Source organism: Suricata suricatta, chromosome 15 (genome assembly GCF_006229205.1).
Source record: "Suricata suricatta isolate VVHF042 chromosome 15, meerkat_22Aug2017_6uvM2_HiC, whole genome shotgun sequence".
NCBI classification, from domain to species: domain Eukaryota; kingdom Metazoa; phylum Chordata; class Mammalia; order Carnivora; family Herpestidae; genus Suricata; species Suricata suricatta.
The window spans coordinates 13,205,509-13,233,007 of NC_043714.1; the positions used below are offsets into that span (position 1 = coordinate 13,205,509).

At 42.0% G+C, this 27,499-nt stretch overlaps 1 long non-coding RNA gene across 1 annotated transcript; it reads right to left on the bottom strand.

Moving 5' to 3' along the window:
* Window positions 1–842: 842 nt before the first annotated feature.
* On the bottom strand, window positions 843–21,902 carry LOC115279505. Its single transcript, XR_003903474.1, has 3 exons — window positions 21,868–21,902; window positions 5,616–5,754; window positions 843–919 (listed from the first exon to the last, which is right to left on the bottom strand). It is a non-coding gene; the product is annotated as an uncharacterized LOC115279505 (long non-coding RNA).
* Between the last annotated feature and the right edge of the window lie 5,597 nt (window positions 21,903–27,499).

Sequence of the window (27,499 nt, forward strand, 5' to 3'; positions counted from 1 at the left end):
TAAGGGCATTAGCGTCGTGTTGGTCCTATAAACACCACGTGTTTCGTTGTCTTTTGGGGGGTTGTTTACTGATCTGTGATGGTATTTCAAATGTGCAGTAATTGGCTCTGGGAAGTTCCTCTTTTCTATCAAAACTTTTGTACTAATTGCGAAGAATTGCCAGACACTTTGTCTAGATTTGTTTAAGGTGACAACTCTAAATACTGGGTGATTATTAACTGTATTTCCATAGTAAGAGTCATTGTTATTTCTAATCTGCCACTGCACAGATCAGCCTGAAGGAAAAAAAGTGGCCTGTAATCTAGTTCTCTTCCTTTATGGGGAGATGGGGGTGTGTGCTGTTAAAGAAAAAAAATTCATGATAGTTGTTAAAGACAGTAAGGAAGATTTTATTTGTGGAGACTCCTACCATTGGGGTTTTGCAGAAGAGGAGAGAGATCAAGCTCAGCTCTAAATACAAGGAAAAGTGAAAATTTATAGCCAAGCATGATAGAAAATTTATAGCCAAGGTCAGTGGATAGAAAATTGCTAAGAGGAAACATCAGAAGTAAGGAGAGATTCTTCTTAAACTGACCTTCCAGGATTCTTGCTGAAAGCCAGCCAGAGTAATCACATATGGAAGATGGAAAGGGGAGGGTGTGTTTCTGGTTAAAGTGACTTAGCAGGATTCTTGCTAAAATTGGACAATTCAGAACAAATACAGAAGTCCAAAAATCAAGACCTGGTTGTAAAAAGAGCTCCGAAGACCTAGATCAGTTCAACGAGAGACTTTGTCAAAGCCCAAGAAAGAGAGGAGACACGTGATGGGGTGTTTTATCCCAGTAAGAAAGCTAATCACTAACCTGATTAACGGTGTTTAATAGGAGACGAGTCCTTATCCATGGAGTATTTTAGCAAGATGCCTCTGATTCAGAACGCTCTGGCAAACAAACATGGTATACATGGATTTATGGGGCATGCCTTCTTAGAAAATGTCACAGATCTGACTTTCTGAGTATTATTCAGAGATATAACCTAGAATGTTCTCTACCAGGAAGGAAAACAATACTTTACTTGGACAGCACACTCACTGCATGAACCCAGAGGGTACAACTAATGCAAAAAGTAAGAACCTAGAGCGTGTACTTGGAATATCAGAACTCACCTTGCTGTGTCTGTGGCTATTGTGTTCCTGAAATTATCACTAAAGCTCGACACTGCGTCAGATCCTTGATTTCTATGAGTGACTTAGCTACCCTGTTTTTTGGGTTAGCTCATCTCCAATACGGTGTTCTTTCTCAGTGATGCCCACTTGTAGTAGTGAAACCAGTGTTTTTTCTGAGGATCATTACTCTCTATGCCTTGTGCTGGAGAAGTCTAGGCTATGTAAATTTCTTCTTTTTTAGGCGTACAAGAGACCAACTTCTAGATTGAACACCACCTGAAAAATTCTCTTCAACCCTGAAGAAAACATCAATTCCTTGGGATTCCACTATTGAATTCTCCAAAAATTCTCTTCTTCCTGAAGCCACCTGGATTTTTATTGTTTTACAATTTTGTGTCTACTGTGTTTGTGAGCTGTGGGTAGATGGCAAACAATCATAGCAGTGTTGAATTCTCTTTGAGATAACTGACATTATCCATTCTTTATATTCTTATTGAAAGAATAATGCTTTTTCTAGTTATGGATTGAACACTAGACTGAAAGTCAATTGCCTTTCTGAAGTACCTAATTACCTTTCTGAATTTGAATGGGTAAATTATTTTCTGGTCTTCAATCTCTTCAAAAACACAGTTAAAGATTTTCCTTTTGTGGCAAGAGTTCTCAATCTATTTGTGTTTATGCCTGTGTATACATGCATGAGTATGTGTGGGAGACCGATAGTGAAATCTGTCGTCCTTGGCTCTGTTATAGCAGGCAGTAAATGTAATAAGCAAACATTTTATAATCGATTTTTAGATAATAGCACAGCATAATTTATGAGTTTTTAAGATCAAATATTCAATATACATTCAATAAAATGACAATAATTCCATTGGATTGATCGGCAGACAGATTTCTGTAACATAATTTGTAAGCAAATGACATACATGTTAACAGTTTTGATCTTTCTGACTGTCTCTTATGAAATTATAGTTTTAGAGCAAGGGGTCCTATATTTCCATATCTTTTTGTGCAGTGGGAAATAAACGCTTTAAAGCCGGAAAAGACTTGTAACTGATATGTGAAATTCTGTCCAAGGACAGTAAAGAATCAATTCAGTGACTTCTATAGACATATAAAATTTAATCAAAACAAGTTAAAAATGTATTTACCATTTATAACTCTAGTCTTCATCTTTTTCTTTAGTGTGTAGCTGGAAGGAGAGTCTTTAGAATATGTGTAAATGACAAAAATCAAGGATTTTATCTTTAAAAGTATCTACTTTTAAGAAAACAAAACTGCATGAAAAGTTGTGTAATATCCTGTCAGCTGTTTAAGCACGTGTTTGAATTCACTTCAACAATCATTTATTGAGCGCTGCTAAGTACTGGCTTCGGAACTACACGTAACGCTCGTAAGCGAAGCAGATAGTCCCTGCCCTCATGGAGCTTGTATTCTAGTGGGTAAGAAAGAACATAAATAAACTGAATATGTAACTTATAAAATATATTTCAAGCTGACACGTGATGAGGAGGAAAAAAAGAAAGCATATTTTGAGCAGAGGAAGTGAGGGAGTGCATCTTGTCAATTTGGGGGTAGAGCAGAAGCAACAGTTAGTGTAATAGGAGCAAGTCTTGAACGTTTGAGACTCAGTCAAGCGGCCAATGAGGTGAGAGTTAAATACAAAAGGAGAGCAGTAGGAGATAAGATCAGAGAAGTAATGGGGTGTGTGTATGAGTGTGTGAGTGTGAATTTGGGCATTTATATGGGCATGTGTGTACACACATGTACAGGCAGGTCATATGAGGCCTTCTGGACCATTGTAAGGTATAGCTTACTCTGAATGAGCTGGGAAGTCACTGACTGAATTATCTGACTTAAGTAAGTGTGAAGTATTCTGTCTTAGAGTAGGATAGGAACTTTACAGGTTGATACCTGAGACCTAGATTAGCAAGACTAGATAGGATTGAAAGGAGCATTTGGCTTGCAGTGCTGAAAATAGGTAGAAGCAGAGAGGCTAGTTTGGAAGATACAGCAATAGTCCAGGTGGAAGGCTTGGTGGCTTGGCCCAAGAGGGGAGTGTTGGATGGAGTGAGGCACGGTTGAATTCTTTGTCTATTGAGAAGGAGAACAGACATTGCAGATAGAATGGGTGTGGAGTGTTAGAAAAAGAGGAGTTGGAGACAATTCCAAGGTCTTTTTTTTTTTTTTTTTATCCGGAAGAATGGAATTGCCGATAATAGAGATGGGGATGATTTCAGAAGAGGAGGTTTTAAGGTCAGTACTGTATATGTCATATTCGAGATATCTGTCAGATATTCAAATGGCAATATCAAGTTGGTAGGTAGATACATGAGTCCGAGTTCTGGGCTACAGATATGAACCTGGAATCCTCAGTGAATAGATGTCATTCAAAGCCATGAGCTTGGATGGGATCCCTGGAGGCACAAATGGAGAAGAGAAGCAAGGCAGGAGGGTCCTGAGGAACTTCAGTGTTAAGAAGCTGAGGAGATGAAGTGGGACTAGTAGAAGTCTGTGTGGTGGGGGTCCGGCGAGGGGCAGGAACAACTCCATGAGTGTGCTGTCTGGAGGGCAAGTGGGCACCGTTCTGGGGAGGACAGAGACCGACTGAGCCCAAACTGCTGACTATTTTGGAAAATGATCTATTGAGATTTTGTCTTGAGCATTTAGAGATTCTCTAATATTTGTCATCGAAAAGATTAAAAGAGGAAAATTACTATAACATAAACATTATTTGAAATCCACCATTTTTCCTCTAAGAAGGGAGAGTGATATTCTTTTTTTTTTAAACTACTTTTTGGGAGAAATATCAGAGTAAAATCACATAAGTTTGTATATATTTTTTATGCTGGACTCCATGGCACTACTTGAAACAATTGGGGGCAAACAGTACTTAATGTAGGAAAGAGTGATTGATTTGATTTGGGTCAGAATGTGGTATTTAAAATTTAATAATCAACTGTGAACAAAACCTTTAAAATTGGACAAAAACTATGTGGTTTCCTTCCATTAACATGCTGGATATAGAAAATACTTGCTTTTCATATACATCCAATCACATACTTCTGGTTCTCTGAGGTTATTTTTTGTTCCCTGTGGTATATTTGGAAAAAGAACTATTCATTTTCGAGAGTGGGAAATTCAGGAAGCAGATGAACATTGAACATTGTACTAGATGGATGTCTAAAGCCTCACTCAGTTCAAAGATTCTAAGAATAACACTTATGCCAGTGGTTTGTATTAAGCCAAGTTGGGTGGGGGCTGGGAGCTGGCAGCCTCGTTCAAATAAGCTGGATTAACCTCACTGCCATTTCTCTTAGGGAAAAGGCGGCTCAGCTTTTTAGAGCACATAGGTCATCAGTAAAAGTTAGATTACAAAAGTCTTCAAGTCACAATCATCCCAGAGAGTAATAGAATTGAATGTGATTTAGGCTTAAGAGTGAGGGAAATGAATTTTTAGTTAAGAGTCATGAAAATCAGCACTATTTCATATAGTTTAAATAGACTGCTATTCGTGGTTCAATATAGGCATTCAATTGGTTCAGTTTCGTGGAGTTCAGAGGTAATAAAAAAGATACACATTTTTCTTCAAATTCAATCAGTTTTGGAAGGACCTCTATGTTTTAAAGCTATTTTTTTGTTTAAATTGCATAACTACTAATTTCCCACTGCCAATTTCAGAGAGGGAGACTAAAATCCAAATTTTTCCATAACTGTTTTAAGATTCCACAAAGAAAGCATGAGATGACATGACCCTCGAGAAATCTTTCACTTTTCAATTCTTTTCTAATGTTTCAAAGAGATCTGAAAATTGGACAGAATCTCCAAGAATTTTAGATCAGAAATTTCCTCCTCAACAACTCCTTTTATTATTAGTATATTGTAAACTGCAATTGCTTTTGGGAATGTTCCAGAAGGTTACCTCATTAAAGGGGTTTTCTTCACTGTCAGAATTAATAAAGGATTAAGGTTTATCAAAATTGTCTGAGAATAAAAGGTGATCTTATGGTTACAATACAGTGGAGTAAATTCGAAGGGATCACTGTTCAGTAGGAAAGTAACTTCGCAAATTGATGCTTGAGACACAGATTAGCAAGATCAGATTAGCTACCATCTGAGTTTCCAGAAGAGATTTATAGGCTTATTTTCCACCCTTTCTCCACTTTAATAATCTCTACTTTTTCAAGTGGCTCAGGAAACTATGTTGGGTTTGGGCTTACCTGTGTGTATCTTATTATTGAAAAATGTGTTGTTAAGTTTTCAGTTATTTGTTTTTGGAGCCTGGGATTTCTTCTGAGGAGGCCAGCCTGGAGGAAGGAGGCTGGGGCCAGGGGGCCGCACATCCCTGGAGCCCAGGAGGCAGCAGAGGGTTTTGGTCTGAGCACAGAAGCCAACAGCCCTTCTCCTGAGAGGCTACTTTGATATGTAGCCAGAGGCATTGTTCAACCTGAGGTCCCAACCAAACAAATACCTCTAGTGGCTTTTCTCTTGATGATCCTCTGCTGAGAATTCAAAGACGGCCTGGGGCAGACGTGGACTCCGGAGCAGGGTAAAGACCACGGGTGCATCCTCACTGGTCCGGTGTCTTCTAGGACCAGCCCCTTGTTCTCCTAGGATGAGTTGCAAGTTGGACGGGAAGTGAGGGTCTGAGTGAGACTTGTGCCACCACTTTCACATGTCTGACACATGTCTTCACCTGCAGTCAGGACAATACTATTTAAAAATGTAAAAAATAGATTTTTTAAGAGAATTTAGAAAACATAGTACAAAGAAGCAATTAAAATACCCTTCAAGTTCGCCAGTGTTAACTATTTGATGTGTTTCTTCCAAATCTTTTTTTCCCCATTTATTTATTTTTGAGAGAGAGAGAGAGGAAGAACGCATGTGAGCAGAGGGACAGAGAGAGGGCACCGAGGACTCACAGTGGACTCCACGCTGTGAGCAGAGCCTGAGGCGGGGCTCAAACTCACAGGTTTGAAGATCATGATCTGAGCCGAAATCAGGAGTCGGCTGTTTGTACACAGGTAACTCTCCCCCTCCCACTAGTCTCTCAGAAGATACCCCTGAGAACACAGGATGCAGTTAGGCCTTGATTTCTCCCACATCTCCCTACATTTGTGCGCATGTCTCTTCCTCCAGTTTCAGAAGGCTTAGGTCTTTTTTTCAAGGCTAAATTCTTCACTGTACTCCTGATGCCACCCCCTCCCCCCCTTGGTGATTCCCATTTACTGCCCTACCATTTACCCGCCGGTTCAGCATCCGTTGCTTCGGAGGCTTCACTGTTGGTTAGAAATGCGGGCATCTGTCCTACAGAGTCACCATAAGCACCCTCTTTCCAACAGAACAAATCTACAGAGAGTGTTTGTTCTATTTTCTCACCTCCTATTCACTCACGCTTTTTCCTCTTTCAGTGGCTAGTTTATTTTTTTAATAAAAAATATTTTTTGAGAGAGAGAGTGCAAGCTGAGGGGAGGAGCAGCGAGAGAGAAAGAGAAAGAGAGAGAGAGGGAAAATCCCCAACAGGCTCCACACTCAGTGGGGCTTGATCTTTGATCAAGAGTCCAACGCTCAACTGACTGAGCCACCCAGGTGCCCCACTAGTTTTATATTTATTTATTTATAGTTTAAAAATGTTTATTTATTTATTTTGAGACAGCGTGTGCACACATGAGAGAGGGAGGGACAGAGAGAGAGAGGAGAGAGAGAGAGAGCCCCAAGCAGGCTCCTCCATGTCAGCGCAGGGTCTCACGCAGGGCTTGATGTCACAAACTGAGATCATCACCTGAATGGAAACCAGGAGTCAAATGCTTAACCGACTGAGCCACCCAGGTGCCCCTTTATTTCCTAATTAAAGGAGTTTTAACAATGTAAGGGGGGATAAATAACAACTAACTTTTCCTCTCATTCTGTATCTCTGGTTTCCTAGTCCCACCCACCAGAGGCAGCTATATTAGGAAGATCTCATTCTTCCAGAAACACTCCGTGTGTTGGCAAGCATATTTGTCCCCTCTCCCTCCACCCCCATTATCCGTGCGAAGAAAGAAAATAATGGCACCATGCTAAACCCACGCCCCTGCACCTTGTTGTGTCTGGGACTTGGAACCTGGGTGTAGCTGTGTTGCCTTCTCAGCCTTCCTGCCTCTTGGAGAGGCTCTGGGCTGCGCACCCCCACCTCAGGCACCCCGGCCCTGCCTGCCCTCCCCTCCGGTCGTCCGTCCCCAGAGGTTTGGTAAGTGTTCCATCCTGGCTGTGTCCTGTGTCTTTGTCCTAGTCTAGCAGTGCCACAACATATTTGGCAAGCGATTAGGTGGATGTGCGCCTCCCCCCAGTCTCCATTTAGGTACCAGGAATGTTCTGGGTGGAGGTTGAATCTCTTGGAGGTCATCAGTCAATGGTCAGGATGGGACTGGGGGAAAGGGTGTTGGTCTGGAGGCTCGGGAGAGGTTGTTGGTGGTCACACAGGCACATGCCTCAAGTCATGGGGTGGGGTCCCTGGGCCCCGCGAGATTCTGTACTCTTCCGTGGAGTATTCCTTTGCCCAGTGATAAATAAAAGTCCCCAGGAGGGGACTGTGGAAGAAAGGAAATAAGTTATCGTTCGTATCTTTAGTGGTTGTTTTCTAAGCGTTTTGAACAAAGGGCTTCTCGCTCTCATTTTGCACTTGGCTCTGCAGACAATGTAGCTGACTTTGATTGCAACCGCCATGTATCTTCCTGGGTATCATCCCTGCTGCTTTCTCAACACGGCCAGCCCGCCAGCCAACCCTGGCTGTTTCTCCAGCCAGCTGGCTCCTTTTGTTCACAAGACCCCACCATGTTCTTTTCTGCCCAGAGGTACAGGCTCCTGCCTTCACTTTCCTCTCAGGAAACAGCATTATCTTCTACTTAAAAAAAAAAAAAGAAGTCATTAGATGAAAATTTCATCGATCATAACCTGCGTTTTCCTCACTCCTTCATTACCTCTTGTTACACGGGGCAGGGGAGCTTCTTCTGACCAATGTTTATCCCTCACTTGCGTCCCCAGAAGTGAGGGCGTCTCTTCTCAAGAAATAACAGGAAGCAGTGGGAGAGCATGAGCTCTGGAGACATCGCCTGGAACTGGATCCCAGCACTGACGCTTAGTACTTGTATTCTCAGACAAACCTCTTACCTTCCTGTGTCTCAGTTTACCTGACTGAAAATTAGGACAATAATAGTACTTATGGCACTTTGTTTTTAGGAAGGCTACATAAGGTAATATTGGTTAAGTGATTGCAAGAAGGTTGGCACATAATAAGTGTTACAGAAATGTTTATTTAATGAAGTCAAAGAAAAAAGTCCTCTTTTTTCATCTCCAAGTTTTTCTCTCCTTGACTCCTTTCAGCATACTTAGTTCAGCCCATCTTAAAAGTGACACTTTTTGATCCCCAAGTTCCTTCCAGCTGCAGCTCTGTTTCTTTCCTCCCTCAATAGCTAAATTTCCTTAATATTATCTGCACACAGAGCGTCAGCCTCCTCGCTGCCCAGCCTTCCTCCGCAGCTCACAATATGCTGTCTAGCTTACTGTCCGCTGAAATTGACCTTGCCATGAAAATGCATACATTCATGTTACCAAACGCAGCACACACACACACACACACACACACACACACACACACACACATTTTACTCTTATTTGATCTTTCTTTTGTACTTGTGCTTTTTGGTCACTTCCTGAAAATCTCTTTTCCCTTCTTTTCCATGATGATGCCTTCTCATATTTCCTCCTTCTTCTGTAGAAGTTCCTTTGTAATCTCCTTTACAGGGTCCTCATTCTCTGGCTGTCACGTAAGTGTAGGTTTTCCTCGAGGTTCTCTCCCACTTTCTGTCACCTGACATGTCCCCTAAATGATTCCTTACACCCCTATCGTTTTGATGACCATTTATAGGTTGATGATGCTCACATATGTATTGACAACACAGATTTCCCTCCCAAGTCTTAGATTATTTTGTCCGCATTACCCCTTGGGTGTTCCAGAGATGTCCATTTCTTCCATGGTCAGGCTCTTGGCAGCCTGTCCGATATTTTCTCTTGTGAGGCTCCATCTTGACCTCTCCACTATAGCCCAAATGAACTGATTGCTCTGCCCTGAATATATGAAGCTCAGGCTTCCACGCTCTGTTCCCAGAGCTGCTTACTTTCCTGGCCTCAAGGTTAATACTTAGTTATCTGTAGATCTTCTGTGATGTTTCTATAACTGTTCACAAACTCAGCTGTGCAAGGATTGCCACTTAAATTTTTCCCACACCTCAAGCCAATTTCTATGTGTACGCCTTTTTTAAATTATGCTTTTGTGAAACCTAATCTCAGTCCTTCTTGGAGTTTCTTCCTTGTCTAAAGTTGAGTCACCATTTTGGGATATAATCTAAATACTACAGGTTGTTGACAACACCTGTGTCCCTTTCCGTATAGCCCTGGCATTTCCAGCAGCTCTCTGACACTTCCAGGGCGTACTTGGGGCATGGAGGTTTTGGTCAGGTTCTCAGTGCTTCCTGAGTCCAGACTCACCACCAGCAAGTCCTCTTTGGAGAGCTTCTTGGCACCTCTTCAGCAGTATAACCATGAAGGTGGGCTGCATTCTGGCCCTCTCAGATCTGTCGACTGCTCTGCTTTTCTACCCTGAGTCAGGTGATCCTTCTTCCTAGGACAGGGTGTGGATAGGGTGGGAAGTCTTAGTGTTGCCCATATTTATCTACATTCTAGAACTTATTTTCCCATTTATCTCCCCCCCCCCCCCAGATTGTCTCAGCTCTTTTAGGGCATGTGTTGAAAACCCAAATGCTTTCAGGATAAGGTTGGTAATCTAAAAGTGAAGCAGGTGTATGTAAGAGATAATAAGGAGTCGTGGGGATTTGGTCCATTTAACAGGGGCAACGACAGGGCGCCTGGCTGGCTCAGCCAGCTAAACATCCAAGTTCAGCTCAGGTCATGGTCTCGCAGTTCATGAGTTCGAGCCCCAAGTCGGCCTCTGTGCTGACAGTTCAGAGCCTGGATTCTGTTCTCCTTTTCTCTCTGCCCCTCCCCTGCTCGTGCTCGCTCTCTTTCAAAAATAAACATTAAAAACATTTAAGGGTGCAACCACTACCAGCTCATCGATGCCACAAAATATATGAGTTTAAGTTTGCACAAGTTCCAGATTTTCAAGAGAAACTCGAAGTTTATTTTTTTAAATCATTTTTTGAAATGTTTATTTGAGAAAGAGAGAATTTGTGCACGTGAGTGGGGGAGGGGCGAGGGAGGGAGAGAGAGAATTCTAAGCAGGCCCTGCACTTCCCTACACAGGACCTGAGCTCACAAACTGCGAGATCATGACCTGAGTCAAAACTGGGGGTTGGATGCTTAACCAACTGAACCATGCAGGTGACTAGAAATTGGAAATTTAAAGTCTTATATGAAATCGCCACATTTGTTTATGTTGGCAATTAATTTTAAATTTATAAAAACATTGAACCAAGCAAACTATGTAGGCTTTCTACACGCCGTGGATCACAGGTTTGTGATCTCAATCCTTGAAGCTTAGGCATTTGCATAACAGAGCCATAAAGCTTGTAAGGTATTTCTTGAATGGGAAAAGGGTGGGAGAGAAATATCAGGGTGCAAAGCATCCCACATATTAATATTTGAACATGTTATCTTGCCACGTGTTTCCTGACAACCTTTATCCCCACCACCCAAAGAGAAGTGATTCACGACTTCCCGGGGCAACATGCTTCTCTCGGCAGAAAACTCCCAGAACACCCAGCGGCGCTACTCTACGTTTCCACTCTGTTTGTTTACATCTCTCTCTCACCGTGTGTCTTAGTCTATGCAGGTTCCTCTGACAAAAAAACCACAGATGGGGCGGGGTGGCTTCTAAGCGGTAGACACTAACTTCTGGAGGCTCTGGAGGCTAGCCGTTCGGTATCAAGGCACCTGATGATTTGGTGTCTGTGATCTCTTTCAGAGATGACCATGTTCTCTCGATGCCCTCACATGGCAAAGGGGGCAAGGGGGCTCTCTGGAGACTCTTTTAGGAGGGCACTAATCCCATTTGTGAGGGCTCTACATTCATGACCTAACCACCTCTGAAAGTCCCTGCCTCCAAATACCATCACGTTGGGGATTAGGGTCTAACATTTGAATTTTGAGAGACACAAACATTTGGTGTGTAACACATGCTAAATCCCTTGAGATGGGAAGTCCATTCGTGGTTTTTATTTTTCCAGTGCACAGCCCATGGATTGGCATGTAGTATGTGCTCTGAGCAGGGATTTGGGGGCAGAAAATGGAGGGAGCACTCTAGATAGAGGGAAAAGCACATGGAAGGACAGAAAGTCAGGTACCACGAGTGTTGTGTGTTTTCCAAAAAAGTCTTCTAGAGCTTTAGTTTTCTAGAAATAGAAGCAATAGCATGAATGAATAGAGGGGAGGAAGATGAAGGCACTCGAGGCATTTACATGCTATATTTGCAGCATATACTTAATCTTCAGGTAATAGGGAACCCAAGAGGTTATTCTTTTTTAAAAAAGGAATAAAATATATTAAAAAGTAATGCTTCGTGGTCCTTTGCTTCTGTGGCAGCTCAAACTGTTGAATGCCCTCCTAAGTTTTGGTACTTACCCACATTGTAAACTTTACATCTCAAAATTTCAATTCCAGTCCACCTTCTTAGGCTCCCTGAAGCTAGAGTACAGCCATGTGAACTTGGTACCACTATTCCGAGGTGATTGGGAGACACACGGATTTGGATCTGAGCAATGTTGAACTGTTGGCTAAGTGTAGGGAAACCAGCCTTGTAACAGGTAATGAGACAGACATGGCTGGCTCTTTGGAAGTAGTGACGCTGGAGTCCCCGGCCCTCAGCCTCCATCCTGCCAGGCACCAGGTGACGGTGGCACTGGTGCTTTTACTAGAACAGCCCGGTGGTATGTTGGGTGTTGTTCCTGGGTGTACAGCTCAGTCTGGATCTCTGGCCCTTCTGGAGATTCTGTGAGCTGATGGAGATTCTGTTACTTGGAACTAAGGACACTGATGATACAGGATGATACCCAACCATATACTGCCTTTGTTCCATTGAGAGCTGATTAGGACTGCATTGGGGGGAGAGCTTAGAGATGGATGCACAACATTGATTTAAAAGATGTTAGGGACCACCTGGATGGCTCAGTTGGTTAAGTGTCCCACTTCAGCTCAGATCATGAGCTCACAGTTCGTGAGTTTGAGTCCCACATCCGGCTTGTGCTGAGAGTTCAGAGCCTGGAGCCTGCTTCGGATTCTGTGTCTCCCTCTCTCTGCCCTTCTGCAACTCATGCTCTGTCTTTCCCTCTCAAAAAGAAATAAACATTAAAAAAAAGATGCTAGGGAAATTCTCTCTTATAGGCATCATTGATATGAAGGAGGAGTTCAGAGAATGAGGAGAAGAGTCAGAATAAATGCTGAAGAGAAAAGAAAGAAAATTGAAGAGCTGAATATCGTAGGGCCTCATGTTTCCACAGAACCGTATGAGGGCATTTGGTGTCAACTGTTGGCATAGCAATGGGTTTGGGGCTGGAGACCAGCAGAAACACTGATATAGTGCTTAGTAGCCTGAAAGTGGGACCTGAGGGAGTAAATGACTGGCCAATCTTGGTCTTTCAGGGAGGCAAGTGAATCCAAAAGGGAGTCAGTAAACTGAAGGAACAAGAAAGAGTCCAATTTCTCCTATTATTCAAGTTTTTGTCTGTACCCCCAGCCACTCAATAACTATTTGATAAAGGAATGAATGAATCAGATCTTATCAGAGGAGAAAAGAAAGCTAGAGAGAAGGACAGAATTTAAGATCTTGCTTTTAATGGTAGAACTTTGCTTGCTCTCATTTGCATAGTAAATGTAGAGCTGCAGATGGCTTCCTGTTTTTACAGCTGCTGAATCGACTTATATTGGCTGCAGAATTCTATTGCCCTTGCCATGGAATATGACCTTGAAGTACTGAAAAATATTTCTGGGCTTGTTTCAGAAGACAATAGCAAATGTTGGATTAATTCAAATGATGGTTCTTATATTTTAAGGTCCTTCAGATAATTCCAAGGGCAGCAAGAAGTCTTTTTAAAAAAGCATTAAAATCTGAATTTAGATGGAGAGGCTCCATAGGTCTCTTATTTTCACTTCCATGTTGTCTATTATTACTTAAGCATTGCCAGCTTATTTTCTATTTTTGATTACATTGCGCAACATTTTCTTTTCTCCTTTGCTTTCCACGCTTCCATTTTTAATAAAGATGCAAGAAAAGAGTGCCTTTTCTACTCGTTAAAATAATTTTACCTTTGCATCAGCATGTTTCTCACTTCTTATAATTTGTGAACATGTAACTATTATAACAGAAGTGCACAGCAGCCTGTCTGGAAGTCTGTCTGAGATTACAGAATCCCTCTTCACATCTAGAAGATCCCAGAAGACCAATGAAAAGTGCTGAATGAATTGAATGAGAGCTTGTGAAGAAAGGTTAAATGGATTGGGATTTTTCATCCTGTATAATAAGGGAATTTGCTAAAAATAATATTAATTTGTCTCAGACAATGTGATCTGTTGAAAAGAGAAAAGTATAACATATCTTAAAAACTTTCCTCTCTGTGAATCTTAAAGAGACATGCCTATCTTAGCTGAGTGCAGGGAAGTTCTGCTGCAGGTGTCTGATTTTAGGGTTATATCAGGGTCCAATCAGGAGAGGGAAACCTCACAGGAAGTTCAACAGGACAAGTGTAATGTAAAGAATTAATTACACATGTAATTATAACAGGGAATTGGAGTTACAAAGCATTGGCTAGTACTTCAAAGAATACAGAAAACGCAGGTGAAAGGAGCATCCAGTGCTCCTAGGGCTGAGGTTGGAAGCCCAAGGAAGAGCCTTCTTCCTGACCCCCAGGTGGATATTTAGTCCTTACTGGAGATGCCATGGCTATGGTTCAGTGATTGGCAGAAAGCACACTATGGTGTTCTTCTAGTAGAAGTTGCTGGAAACCCACCCTCCGGATCTTGCTAGAAATCTATTCTGTATACCAGGGGAATTTTTTGATAGAGAAGTACGTCATTGTAGGCAGTTGGCTACAGAACCTTCTGGAGAGAGAGGGCCACAGGGAGCTGCTGGCTGCTGGGTACTGCAGGCACTGGCCACAGGAAAAGCTGTGAGTCCTGTGTGAGTTTGCTCTGAAGATGCCGCAGGCACCACAGGAGCTGGGTGTGGGAGCATCTGAGAAAACACATCTAAACCAGGAAAGAAAACCCCTTTTCCTGTAATCACCCTCCAGTGCCATCTACTGGCAAAGCCTACATGCCACTTGGCAGAGAAAAACTACTTAAAAGATCCCTATCAAGTTTTGCTAAGCAGGCAATGAAGGGTGATTTTGCAGATGAGGTAGGTAATAAATTGATAGCTGGTCCAAGGATATTTTTGAGACATGACAGGTAAGTTGGAACGTGGGCTAAGGGAAGAATTCTGGCTTTGGTTCTAACTTGTGTGACCTCTCAGGATGCAGTGAGAAGGTTGGCTTGTATCACATTGATCCCATCCAATTCCTACCGGTCTGACTCTGTTCAGTCAGTGAATCTCCACTGGGCTTACATTGCCTGTGAAGTAGATTATTAGCTCATTGAATGAGATATTCCTTTTTTAGGTTTGAGGTGTGTTGAAAAAGTCTATCATTGGTATTGTTGCCAATATGAGAAGAAAAATACTTCTCATTGTAGGTTAATTTAGTTTTTTTTTTTAATGATTAAACCACTTCTGAATCTTTTCTTGGGATTTATTGTATAATAAAAGAAGCTTTGCTCTTTGCTATGTCTAGGTAGATTTTTGGTTATTTGGAGAGACCATTCCAACTTCTAGAACTTGGTACTTATGTTTAAAAAATGTTGTTTACATGGTAAGACACAGCTGGGGAGTAAAACACTTCTTTCTTCTCAAACTTACTTGTGCCAAAAATTATTTCCATTTTATTTATAAATGAAAGAGTAATAGGCATGGCCAAGTCATTCAGTAAGTCTTGTAAATACATTTTGGTATAAGTCCCAGAAATTGAGAATAAGGATGATTGAGTAAAGAATACTATTGCAAGACAGATGGTTGTCAATTCTCTGTTTTTTTGTGGAATTGAAGGAGATCCTTAGTGGCTTTTTGGTTGATAGATCATTAAAAAAATACTTCAAATGTCACTTTATGATATTTTTGGAAAATAATTTAGGAGTTTAAAGAATTTATTACATTGCTTAGACAAAATTCCTGCCATTCCCATTTACTTATTTATAAGGACAAAGTTTCTTAGCACCTGCATATTTGAAAATGAAAAATAGAAATATAATTTTTGTCAAATGTATCTCATCCTACTGGTGAGTGATATTGAACAATAAAAACACAGACTAATTGAAAAAGTAAAACAGCCGCATGCATCTCCCTAGATATTTTTCTAATGAGAAGTTACTGTGGTAGACAGTATTCTTAAAATGTGCCCCCAAGATTCCTGACCCCTGGTTAGTTAATCAGGCACTAACCTAGGTACTCTCTAAAGGGACTTTGTAGAATTAAATTTACTAATCACAGACCTGAATTATCTGGTGGACCCAATGTAATCACATGAACCCTTAAAAGAAGAGGAAGGTAGAAGTATTAGAGAGATGTGACAGAAGAGGAAGTAGATGAGATGTAGGGAGGGAGAGGGATATATTGCACAGCTACTATTTCTGAGCCAGGTAGCTACCTGCAGGGACCAGAGAGAAGCCTCTAGAAGCTAGTGGTGGTTGTTAGCTGATAGCTAGAAAGGAAATAAGACCTCAACCCTACAGCTGGATAGACCTGAATTCTTCCAATAATCTGAAAGAGCCGGAAATGGATCTCCCCTAGGGCTTCCAGAAAGGAATGCAACCTTGCTGACTCCTTAGTTTCTACTCTGTGAGACTTTGAGCAGCGGAGCCAGAGGAGACACACAATACCCAAAGTTTTGAACCACAGAGCAGTGAGATAACTAATGTGTTGTTTTAAGCTGGTAAAGTTGTAGTAATTTGTTATAGCGGCAATGGGAAGTGGATGGGAACTTACGCTTAATAATACTTCAATCAACGTATTCAATGCATTTTATGCCTCGATTAATTGTAATCAATGGTAATATTTAATTTGATAGCATTCCAACACTTAGAACTACATAGTCACAGAAAATAATTAAGTTTCATTTCAGTTGACATTCTTTTTTCACTATTCTTATGATAGAAGAATAAAAATACTGTTAAGGGTAAAATATATTACATTAACATAATATTCTATAAAGCTGTGGATGGAAATAAGCATTGAAGGAGAAAACAATAGAAAAATTTTCAGTGTTAAAATAGAGCTTGCTCATGTATATTTTAGAAATGGGTGAGTATCAGGATTATATAGTACTAAATTCCATTGGATATATTTAAAAGAGTGGTCTTATAGCTTTATTTAAAATATTAATTATTCACACGAGGCTGGAAACATATTTTGCACTATTTAAATGATGATGAAAATTTTTTTATAATTACTTAAAAATAAGCAAAAGGGCACTTAGTTTTTCCAAATTGCTCAAGGAAGTTTTCCTGGTGGTATAGTGGTTAGGATTCTGCACTCTCAAAATTCCTCCAAGGAGCAGGCAGACAAGAAACTCTGAGGCCCATTGACATGTAGGACTCCACTTTCTCAGTTTACACATAACATTACCTGCCAACCAGCGCAAATTTGGGGAAGAACCTGAAGCTTAGAGGATTTACTTATTCATTGACCAGTTTGTCCATTAAAGACCAATTGAACCTCTATAGAGGACTCATATGTTTAACTTATGTGAATCCAATTATATTCACCCATCATATCAAAGAAGGGAGAGATAGAAGAGAGGCAGAACAACCGGAATGGACTAGACAGGTTTGCCTGCTTGGGGCCCAAGGAAGGTGTGTCCTGAGTGGGAGTGAGACGGTGCTTCACGTCCTGCTATCTCTCGTGGCGTGAGTACTTCTTGACGCTGAATTTTATTCTAGTATTAAAACATACACATCGTTCTCACTTGTTCTAACACAAGCCGCTTGCTCATCTGGTGCTCAAATGAAGAAACAGCATGTATTTGAGAATGTAGCTCCCATATGGGATGCTGAGGGTCAGGCACTGTGCCCAAGGACCAGGTACAGCAATCCCGGTCTGGAAAAGCACAGAGTCAGGTTATTTTGTTACAAACGCAAGAAGACATATGTTATGCGGTCCCAGTTCTGGAGTTTGGTCGTACAGGATTTAGCGGTCTAAGTCTTCCCTCAATGGGCTTTACGTGCATTGATAAAATTCTTCCTGTTAATGGCTGGTGCATCTGCTCGGTCACCCATGCTAGGCACACGGGATCCTAGCCTTCTCTCCCTTTAGTCTCCCTCAAAGCACAGTCAAATCCTAACCAGGTTCGTCGCCCCCAATTTTTTAGCATGTCCCTTCTCTGGGTTTGTAAGCCCAGCGGCAATTCAGGTGTTTACCATATGTTGTGCCTGGTCTTTGTAATCATCTCCTCTGAGGCAACCCTTGAAACTCAATGCTCCAGGATACACACACACACACACACACACACACACACACACACACATATATGTATATTTAAGTCCTTATTTTATTTTGAGAGACAGAGACAGAGAACAAGCAGGAGAGGGACAGAGAGAGAGGCAGATACAGAATCTGAAGCAGGCTCCAGGCTCTGTGCTGACAGTTCAGAGCCTGACACGGGACTCGAACCCACAGACTGTGAGATCATGATCTGACTCGAAATCAGAGGCTCAACCGACTGAGCCACCCAGGCACCCTCCAGGATAATATTTTTAATGTAAATCTGCCTATGTCTCTTTTCCACTTAAAACTTTTTTTCCAGTCTTTGCTGCCTCCTTTCAGCTGTGTTACTCTAACAAGCCTCCTGTTCCACGCCTTGGCAGGCCATACCTTCTGAAAAATGGCCGCTTGCTTGCCGTTTCCTTGTCGATCTGGGCACACAGCTCACCTTTAAGAATCAGTGCGTACACTGTCGAGATACCAACCCCCACCCCCACCCCCGTTACGGTTCTGTGCTAGGCCCTTCCCATGTACACACTTTAAATCACACAACAACCAACGAGGTAGTTATTATTACTTCTCTTTTCCAGATTACGTCGCTAAACTCAGAGATATTAAATAACTTGGAATCAAATGGGCCATCAGTTTGCTTCACAGTCCAGTTCCACATTTGTGAGGGGGTGGGGGTGGGGGTGGGAGACGGGGCAGTTACTCCACCTCTCCACAACAGCTCTTCTGTAAAATGAGGATATTAGTGCCGACTAGCAGCACTCTTGTGAAAACTGGCAAAAATTTTTTTTTAATTTTTTAATGTTTTTTGTTTATTTTTGAGAGACAGAGAGAGAGAGAGCGTGAGCAGGGGAGGGTCAGAGAGAGAGGGAGACACAGAATCTGTATCTGTCAGCATAGAGCCCTACGCAGGGCTCGAATCCATGAACTATGAGATCATGACCTGAGCCGAAGCCAGATGCTTAACCGATTGAGCCACTCAGGTGCCCCCAAACCGGCAAAAATATTGAAAGGAAACTGCTGAGTCCTTAACCAATAAGGGCCACTTCTCCAAGTAACCACGGAGGGAGAAGAGCTTTAAACTGAGGAGACGTGCCTGGATGCTGTAACCCCAACTTTTGCCTCCAAGAACCCTCACCTTGGAAGCCCATGGCGGGCCTCCAGCAGGGGGCGCCGCTTTCCTGGTTTTCACGAAGGCTCAAGCATCCGTGATTTTTCCTTTGCTACCCCGTAATACAGTTCCTCTAAGGCTGGAAATCTTCCCTAAAAGCTGGGAACAACGAAACGGAAGCACACATGAAGAGTAACATAAAACTAGACAATTTGGGCTGGGAAATCCAGATTGCCTGGGGTTACACGGACATGTCCCAGGACTATCTACTAGCGTGTGATCGTGGCTGGCTTCTGAGGTTTGAGTTACTCTCCTTATCTGTAGGCTTAGAAACTATGCAGAACTATTTGGAGAGTTGAATTTATCCCATACACTTGAATTTACTGATTCCCCAAGCTAGGCATTCACTGACCACTACTATTAAAACAGTTTTTGCTGTTTGGCATGTGGTCTTCAAGGTGCTAACATACATTAGCTCGCCTAAGCCTCATAGCAAAGGGTGGAGGGTTCTACTTTTATTCCCATCTTACAGATGGCAAGAGTAAGGCCCAGAGAGGTTTAGAAACGTGCCCAGGTCACACAGCTGGCGGCTGACATATCTAGAAGTGGAACCCAAGCTACCTGGGCCCAGGAGATGGCACTTCGCTTCGATGCTGCATGCCTCATGATGGGAGTGGAGACCCCACCATCACGAAGCATACAGTTTGGTAAGAAATAAAGACATTCTTAATTAAAATCCACATAAGTGCTATGAAGGAAGCAAATAGAGTCTGTGGCAGAGAACAGTGGGGAAGGGGCTTTGGAGATCCGTCAGAGAGGGTGATCAGGGGAGTTTTCTTTGAGAAAGTGACATTTAAGCTTAGATTAAATGAGATAATGTATGTGGTGGAAGGAAATCTGGGGATCTTGCCAATACATGTCCCCCTTCCTTTCCTTTTACATACTGAAATAAAATTTTTAAAAATTCTATTGGCCCCGCGTGACCTCTTGGCCACCCCAAGGGGCAGGCTTTCAGGGAGAGTGTAGAGGGGATGTGGTCTTTCCTGTTCAGGTGAAAGCTACAGAAAGCAACAAGAACTGCAACCCTAGAACAATTGGCACTTAGATGCTTAAACATCGCTTTGTTTGCACAGGAGTTCTTTTATTAGATAATTGAGAAAACCTAGCTATTTACGGCTGTTGTCACTTTCGTGCCTTGAACAATTTGTTCGATTTCAAAAGCATCAACTTTGTTCTGTTGTTCACAATGGCTTTGAAAAGGTTTGAGGCTTCTAAAAATTCATTGAGGGTTAGCAGCATCTTTGCCTATGCTTTTTATTTCGAAATAATAGCTGATTTCTTTGGCAAACCCATCATTTCTAATTTAACGGGTAGTACTCCAGTAATTGAACTCGCTTTTTGAAAACTACAATGGCGGCTAAGAAAATCATAATAGGGTACTAAGAGAAGACAAGTGGGGGAAAAGGACACATTGCCTCTTTTTGCTCATCTGGTTGTTATTATTGTTAATAATAATAATAAAATTCAAAAAATTGATATAACTATCTTTTTTATCATCGTTTAAAGTATCCTTGGGAATGTCAGATAAAACCACCGTTGCAGCAGAGCAACGTCAATTACAGTACCGAAAAAAAATTGGCAATAGTGGCCTCTGCCTGACAATTGCCGTCTGATATTTTGAAAGCAAAATAGTCACTTAAATATTTTTAGGCAATTTCATGAAAAAGGAAAAAAGGAAAATCCTCCTTTGAGGTGAGCTTTACTCCTTGGTTTTTTCTGGCAGTGGTTCACTTAGATGTGGGGATGACGGTCGTACGGAGGCCGGCAGACTCCCCCACGGCCCGTGATCTCTGCCCGCTGGTGTTCATGCCTGTGTCCGCTTCTCTGAAGCGCAGGCTCGGTTTAGTGACTCACTTCTAACAAATAGGAAGTGGCAGAAATAACAAGATGCCACTTCTGCGATTCGGTTGTCAAAGCTTGTGATTCCGTCCTGGGTGCCTGCTCTTGCTCTCTCGGATCTCTCCTAGGAGGCAAAGCAGCTCCCACGGTCTGAAGAGCTGTGCGGAGAACCCCACGGGAGGAGCGACGGAGGCTTTCTAACGACCACACGGATGAACCAGAAGCAGGTCTCCTGTGGACAAAGGCCATACCCTAGGGATGGCAAAGCAAAAACACCCCCAAAAACCCTAGGAAACCGGAAAGAGCCTATGTGCTCAACACTATTGAGCTGCTACTCAGGCCTGCGCCACCATTTTGAATGTAGAAGTGAGAAATAACTTATCTGTTATATATGTTATATAAGAAATACCTTCGGGGCGCCTGGGTGGCTCAGTGGGTTGAGCCTCCGACTTTGGCTCGGGTCAGCTCTCACATTCGTGGGTTCGAGCCCCACGACAAGTTCTGTGCTGACAGCTAGCTCAGAGCCTGGAGCCTGCTTCCGGTTCTGTGTCTCCTTCTCTCTTTGCCCCTCCCCCTCTCATGCTCTGTCTCTGTCTGTATCAAAAATAAATTAAAAATATTAAAAAAAAAGAAATACCTTCTATGTTATATAACTTCTTTTATATAAGAAATAAGTGATATAAAGTCGAAATAAACTTCTACCTTGTTTAAACAAATTCTCACTGTAGCAGCTTAGCTTGTGCTCTGAGGCCGCAGCCATCTGGAGGAAAGAGGAAGCCCTAAAAAGTGAGCCATGAGGAGGGGGACACACAGGCTGGGCGGCTAAACTGGCCAACTCCCTCTACGTCTAATGCCATTACATAGCTTATTAGGTACATACTATTTTGCAAATGAAGGGTTCCATTTTCAATGATGGCACTAATATATTGGCGAATTCCTAGTTTGGACCTTTGCTCTGGCAACGAGCTTCTATCTATGGACAACATTTTATGCCGAAGTCATGGACTTTTTGAGCTGTTAGTGACTTTAGTAAATAAGCACCTAGTGCACGGGTCCCAGACCAGTCTGTCTTACACAATCTCCAAGGAAGCCGCTTGAAAATATAAACTTTTGCCCCCCCCACCCCATCACACGGGCTCTACTCACTCACTGTAGTGGAATTTCAGGATGAGTTGCTCTCTGTGGGCACTTCCCAGTTCCTGGGAGGCTAAAGATGTCCTAGCTGCTCACACGTGCTTCGTAAAGGGCCTGTGGAGAAGAATGTGCCATCTTCCTCATGGTCAATGCTGCCGCTGCTCTTGGCATTGGTCATTTGCTATGTCTTCATATGGATCGTAGTAGCTTGTCATCCTATTTGCTCAAGCCAGTCTGATTCCTTTAGCAGCAAGGAGCCTGCTTTCTGCTGTGGATGGGGCCGCCCTAAGACGCCTAAGCCTGTAAGGCCCTGAGGCTTATTTGCAGCTCCCCACCTTGACCCCAGCTGGGGGCTCCACAGCAGGGCTCCATCTCACAACGTTGAGATCCTGACCTGACCCCAAATCTGGAGTTGGACGCTTAGCCAGCTGAGCCACCCAAGTGCCCTGGCCCTGAGGCTTATTATCTGATCCCCAAGGAGGTTTGGGAATTTGGACATGCACCCCCAGAGCCGTCTGGATCTGGTAGCCCTGTGGAATGGTCTCCAGCGTTCTATACCTAAGGATGGCCAAGGTGGGTTCCGTGCCTCATGTTTCCATACCCTCCCCATCTGAGGAGACACTTGTTGATTCCCTGTAAAGGCTAAACCACAGAAGCTGATAATTTACAGCTGGGGTTAAGGAGGTCAGAAACTACAAATTAGGGGTACCTGGGTGGCTCAGCCAGGTAAGCACCAGACTCTTGATTTCAGCTCAGGACATGATCTCGCAGTTCATGAGTTCAAACCCTGAATTGTACTCTGCACTGATAGGGAGGAGCCTGCTTAGGATTCTCTTTCATCTTCTCTCTGTCCCTGCTGCATGCACACATGTGTGCTCTCTGTCTCTCAAAATAAATAAACTTAAAAAATTACTTATAAAAAAAGAAACTGCAAATTAAAATGCCCTCAGGGACCAGTTAGGTAGTAACATAGAAGTGAACCAAGACTGGCAGTGGCCTGGAGAGCACACTCTCAGCCTAAAGGGGAAGTTGCTACTGATGTGTTACTAATCTTGTTTGGACAAAAAAATGCCCACTGTTGTCCAAGAGAAACCGAAAATTGGGATTTTTTTCAAATGTGAGATATCCCTGTTTTAAAATATTGACAATTAACTTTTAGTTTCTTTAAAAAATTTTTTAATTTACTTTTGAGAGAGAGAGAGAGAGAGATTATGAGTGGGAGAGGGGCAGAGAGAGAGGGAGACACAGAATCCGAAGTAGCAGGCTCCAGGCTCTGAGCCGTCAGCGCAGAGCCCTATGTGCGGTTCGAATTCATGAACTGGGAGATCATGACCTGAGCCAAAGTCGGACACTTAACCGACTGAGCCACTCAGGTGCCCCTAACTTTTATTTTTTAAAGAACACAAAATGGGTTTTACATTTGAAAGCCAGATTTACCTGGTAGGTCACTGGTTCATAACCTCCGGCTAGAACTGAGCAATGCAGGTCCTGCTAATTCTCCTGGTGGAGAAAGGGGAAACATTCTTTTGATCTTGTTCCAAGAGTCTAAAACAAGTAAACAAATAACAAGACACCCCTTAGTTTCTCAATAAATCACCCTCTTACATCAATGATCATGTTGTAGGGATTAAATGATAAGCTGAATAATGATGATACACACAGCACAGTATCTGGCACTGGTTAAGTGATTGAACAATATTTAGCTTTTAGCATATGTTCTTCAGCTTACTTCTGTGTTTTCTGTTCTATTTTGTTTGTCTGTCTTTCTTTACACTCACACCAAACTCTTAACTACTGTGGCTTTATAAGATACTGATAGGACAAATCTTAAAAATAGCTCAGGATGTTATGGAAGTAAATTATTTTAATTTATTTACATCTGTGCATGCATTTAGACAGATGAAATCAGGATCATTCAGCATTTTTACTGGAAGGGATCCTAGAGTTCATCTAGCTCTTTACAAAGGAGGAAACTGAGGCCTGGAAAGATTAAGCGACGGGCTTACAGTTTTCCAGCTGGTCGGTGGTGGTATCAGGTGAGAAGTGACACGTTTTCACTTCCTGTCCAGGTCTTTGGTCTATAATGAGCTTCTGCAACTTCTTACATCCTTCGCCTATGGTTGATAGCCCCACCCTCTGAGCCACTCCTCAGGACTAAGGCACTGGGCACCAGGGATCCTGAATGCACGCAGCCGGGTGGCGCAACATGCTAACGTGCTAACGCGCTGGCCCATAGCAGACCCCTCCCGTTACGCGGGGGTGTGCCCAGTAGGTGCCCCGCTCACACAGGCAGTGCCGGGGCCACTGGTACCTAGGGCGTTGTGAGGAAGTCAAGACAAACCTCGTGCATATTCTGACTCTTCCTGTGTTGTGCTTTGGAATAAAAGCAGGTAGACAGGGATAAAATAAGCTGTCCAACTTGATTGGGATCAAGCTTGATTGGAAAAAGTATTTGCTCTCCTTGCCATCAAGTCAAGTAAAATTTTAAGTATTTGTGCATTGATGGCTTTCAGGATAAGTGTGTATACACACACACACATATGTACATATTCTAAATATATATATACATTCCCCCAAAAGTATAAATACACACATTTACATATCACAATAATGGTATCATCACCACCGTAGAATAATAGTTTACAAACAGGTGAGGAATGAGTAAACTCATTTTCCTAAAACTAAAACTAAATTTTCATGTTGTGTGCTAATCTTTTAGGGTTTGTTAAAACCTAAATTCTACCTATTCAAACTTCCCCTTTTTTCCTCTGGTTCTGTCATATTTCTTGGAAAGTTAAGTGATGTCAAGGAACTGGAAGGAAGAGAGACATCTGGTCCTCAGCCATCATCTGTCCACGTGTGTATCCACTGAGGCATCTGTTAAACTGCCTGGTCCTGGTGGGTGGTCCGTGACAGTCACTGCCGAGTCATCTTTTGTTCTTGCCACATAGGCCTCATCAAGGTCCGACTCTTGTTGTCACTGCTCCTTCACCACCACTCTTTTTTTAAATTTAAATTTGTTTAATGTTTTTTATTTATTTTTGAGAGACAGAGAGTGCAAGCAGGGGAAAGTCAGAGAAAAGGAGACACAGAATCTGAAGACAGCCTCCAGGCTCTGAGCTAGCTATCAGCACAGAGCCCCATGCGGGGCTCGGACCCACAAACAGTGAGATCATGACCCAAGCTGAAGCTGGATGCTTAACCAACTGAGCCCCCAGGAGCCCCCAGCACCACTCTTGAGGGCACACAATCATCAACTTCCAAGCAATAATAGTGAGACTGGTCCACCAAGACCCCACCAAATCATATAGGGTTCAAACACTTCCTTGCAAACACACAAGAAAGAAGGGATGCAGTCATGGGTATGCTGTTAACTTCTCCCTGTCTTTGATCCTGACAAGTCCTTCATTCCTATCACTAGAGACCCTCCTGCAAGAACTGGGAAGTGACACTTGTGAGAGGCCAATACAGGGACTGAGGCTTGTCAAGACAGCCTTAGACAGTCAAAGGCACATGACACCTATGCCCTGGATTAGAGTAACTTTCATTTGCTAGGGTACAAAGGGATACATGTGATAAACTTATATTTTGAAATATTTCTTAATGGCCTCACTAATTATTCAGCAAACTATTTCAATAGGAAATTGGAAAGAGTCAGAAGGAAAAATAGAAGGAAATCAGTTCTTAGTTTTTGAGTGGTCAGAGCTAGACTTGTCTTATCTAATATGGTAGCTCCTACCTATTCCATGGCCATGCACTGTTTAAATTTAAATTAATTAAAATTAAATATGAAAAAATCTGCTTCTCATTTGCACATTTGAAGTGCTCAATAGTCAGATGTGGCTATGAAGGCTAATATATATATATATATAGTTCAGAATTATAGATCATTTCTACCATGGCTGAAACTGGATACCTCTAGGCTAGACATGAGTAAAAGTGAAGCTTTCAGCCTCTGGGACTTGAAAGGATTTCCCTGCATGGGAAAATGGAAAAGGCTGGAGAAGACATTAGACAGGAGAGAGAATGGTGGGTCACCTGATAGAGCTGGAGTTCACATCTTGAGACGCTCAGTATTCATTGGAGAATGCTGTCTACTGCTGTCATCTTAGAGCTGTCGAGGGGGCTGAGTCAGTGTTCAAAACCATCTGGTCTCTGTTTAAGATTTCACCATACACAGCCTGCCTGGAGGGGTTGTGCCAGGTGTTTCTGTCTGTGGTATGAGTCATAGGAGAATTGTTGGTCCTTGTCTGGCTTCAAGGCACTGACAAGATTTGAAGTGTGATGCTGTGGGTCACAGATGATACAGAGGATAAAAGTGTAAATTAAGAGGATGGTAACAAGACGCTTAAGGCTTTTCTTTTTCTTTTTTAAAGAGCTGAACAAAACCATGTTCAACTCTAGAAGATTCAGCAATATCATCATTAAAGATTCTTCTTCAAATGTTCCCCAAGGGCCTCATTTTAGTTGATTAACCATTATTGTTTGTGAGGGTTGTAGGAATAGAAAGTAAAGACGCCAAGTGGTAGATGGATGTAATGCTGTGCGGATGTTGTTCTGAAGCTCTGGCCCAGTCCATTTTCTTGAGTTGGAATGCGTTGGATTTAAGTATGGGGATCAAAATTGATCTCAGATTATCCTTGGGAGACTTGTACTCTCCCCTATTCACATTTATCTGTCTCACTCTTCTTGTGTTCTGATAGGCCATAAAATAATCATCCCATTAAAATATATCTTCCCACTCCCTCATGACCTAGCTTTAATAAATGTTAGATTACAATCTCCATGAAGCCAGGGCCTGCTTTTTGTCCTAGTTGTCCCACTGTCATTTAATTCACAATATAAAAAACATATAAAGTGTATCAACAATAACCTAAAATCTGGGGGGCAGGAAAAGTAAAATTATAACCTTTATAAATTCTGTTGAAGTTAAGGTATTGTCAATTTAAATAGGGCATTATAAGTTTAAGATATTTTATATAAGGCTTATGATTACCACAGGGGAAAATACTGTAGTAATTACACAAAAGGACCTGTTAAAGAAGTCAAAGCATACTGACACCAAAAGGTATCAAAACACAAAAGAGGTAGCAGGATAGGAAACAAAGAACAACAGATCTACAAAGCAACAAGAAATCAATTGAAAAAAGGCAATAGTAAGTCCTTCCCTCTTGATAATTACTTTAAATGTAAATGGATTAAATTTTCTAATTAAAAGACATAGAATGACTTAATAGATTAAAAAAATAAAGAGATCCAATGATATGTTGTGGATGAGATACTCATTGTAGCCCTACAGACACACATAGACAGAGAGGGAAGGGATAAAAAAAAAAAAAAGACATGTCAAACAAATGATAACCAAAACAAAAAAGCAGAGTTAGCTATATTTGTATCAGACAAAATAGGTTTTAACCAAAAATGGTAAAAAGAGATGAAAGAAGTTATTACATAATGATAAATGGGTCAATACATTATGAAGATACAACAATTGTAAATATTCATGCACCCAACATTGGAGCATCTAAATATATAAAGCAAAAACAAACAGAGCTAAAAGGAGAAATAAACAGTAATACAGTAATACCTGAGGACCTTAATAACCCCTCCCAACTATGGATAGATAATCCAAACAGAGAATTAA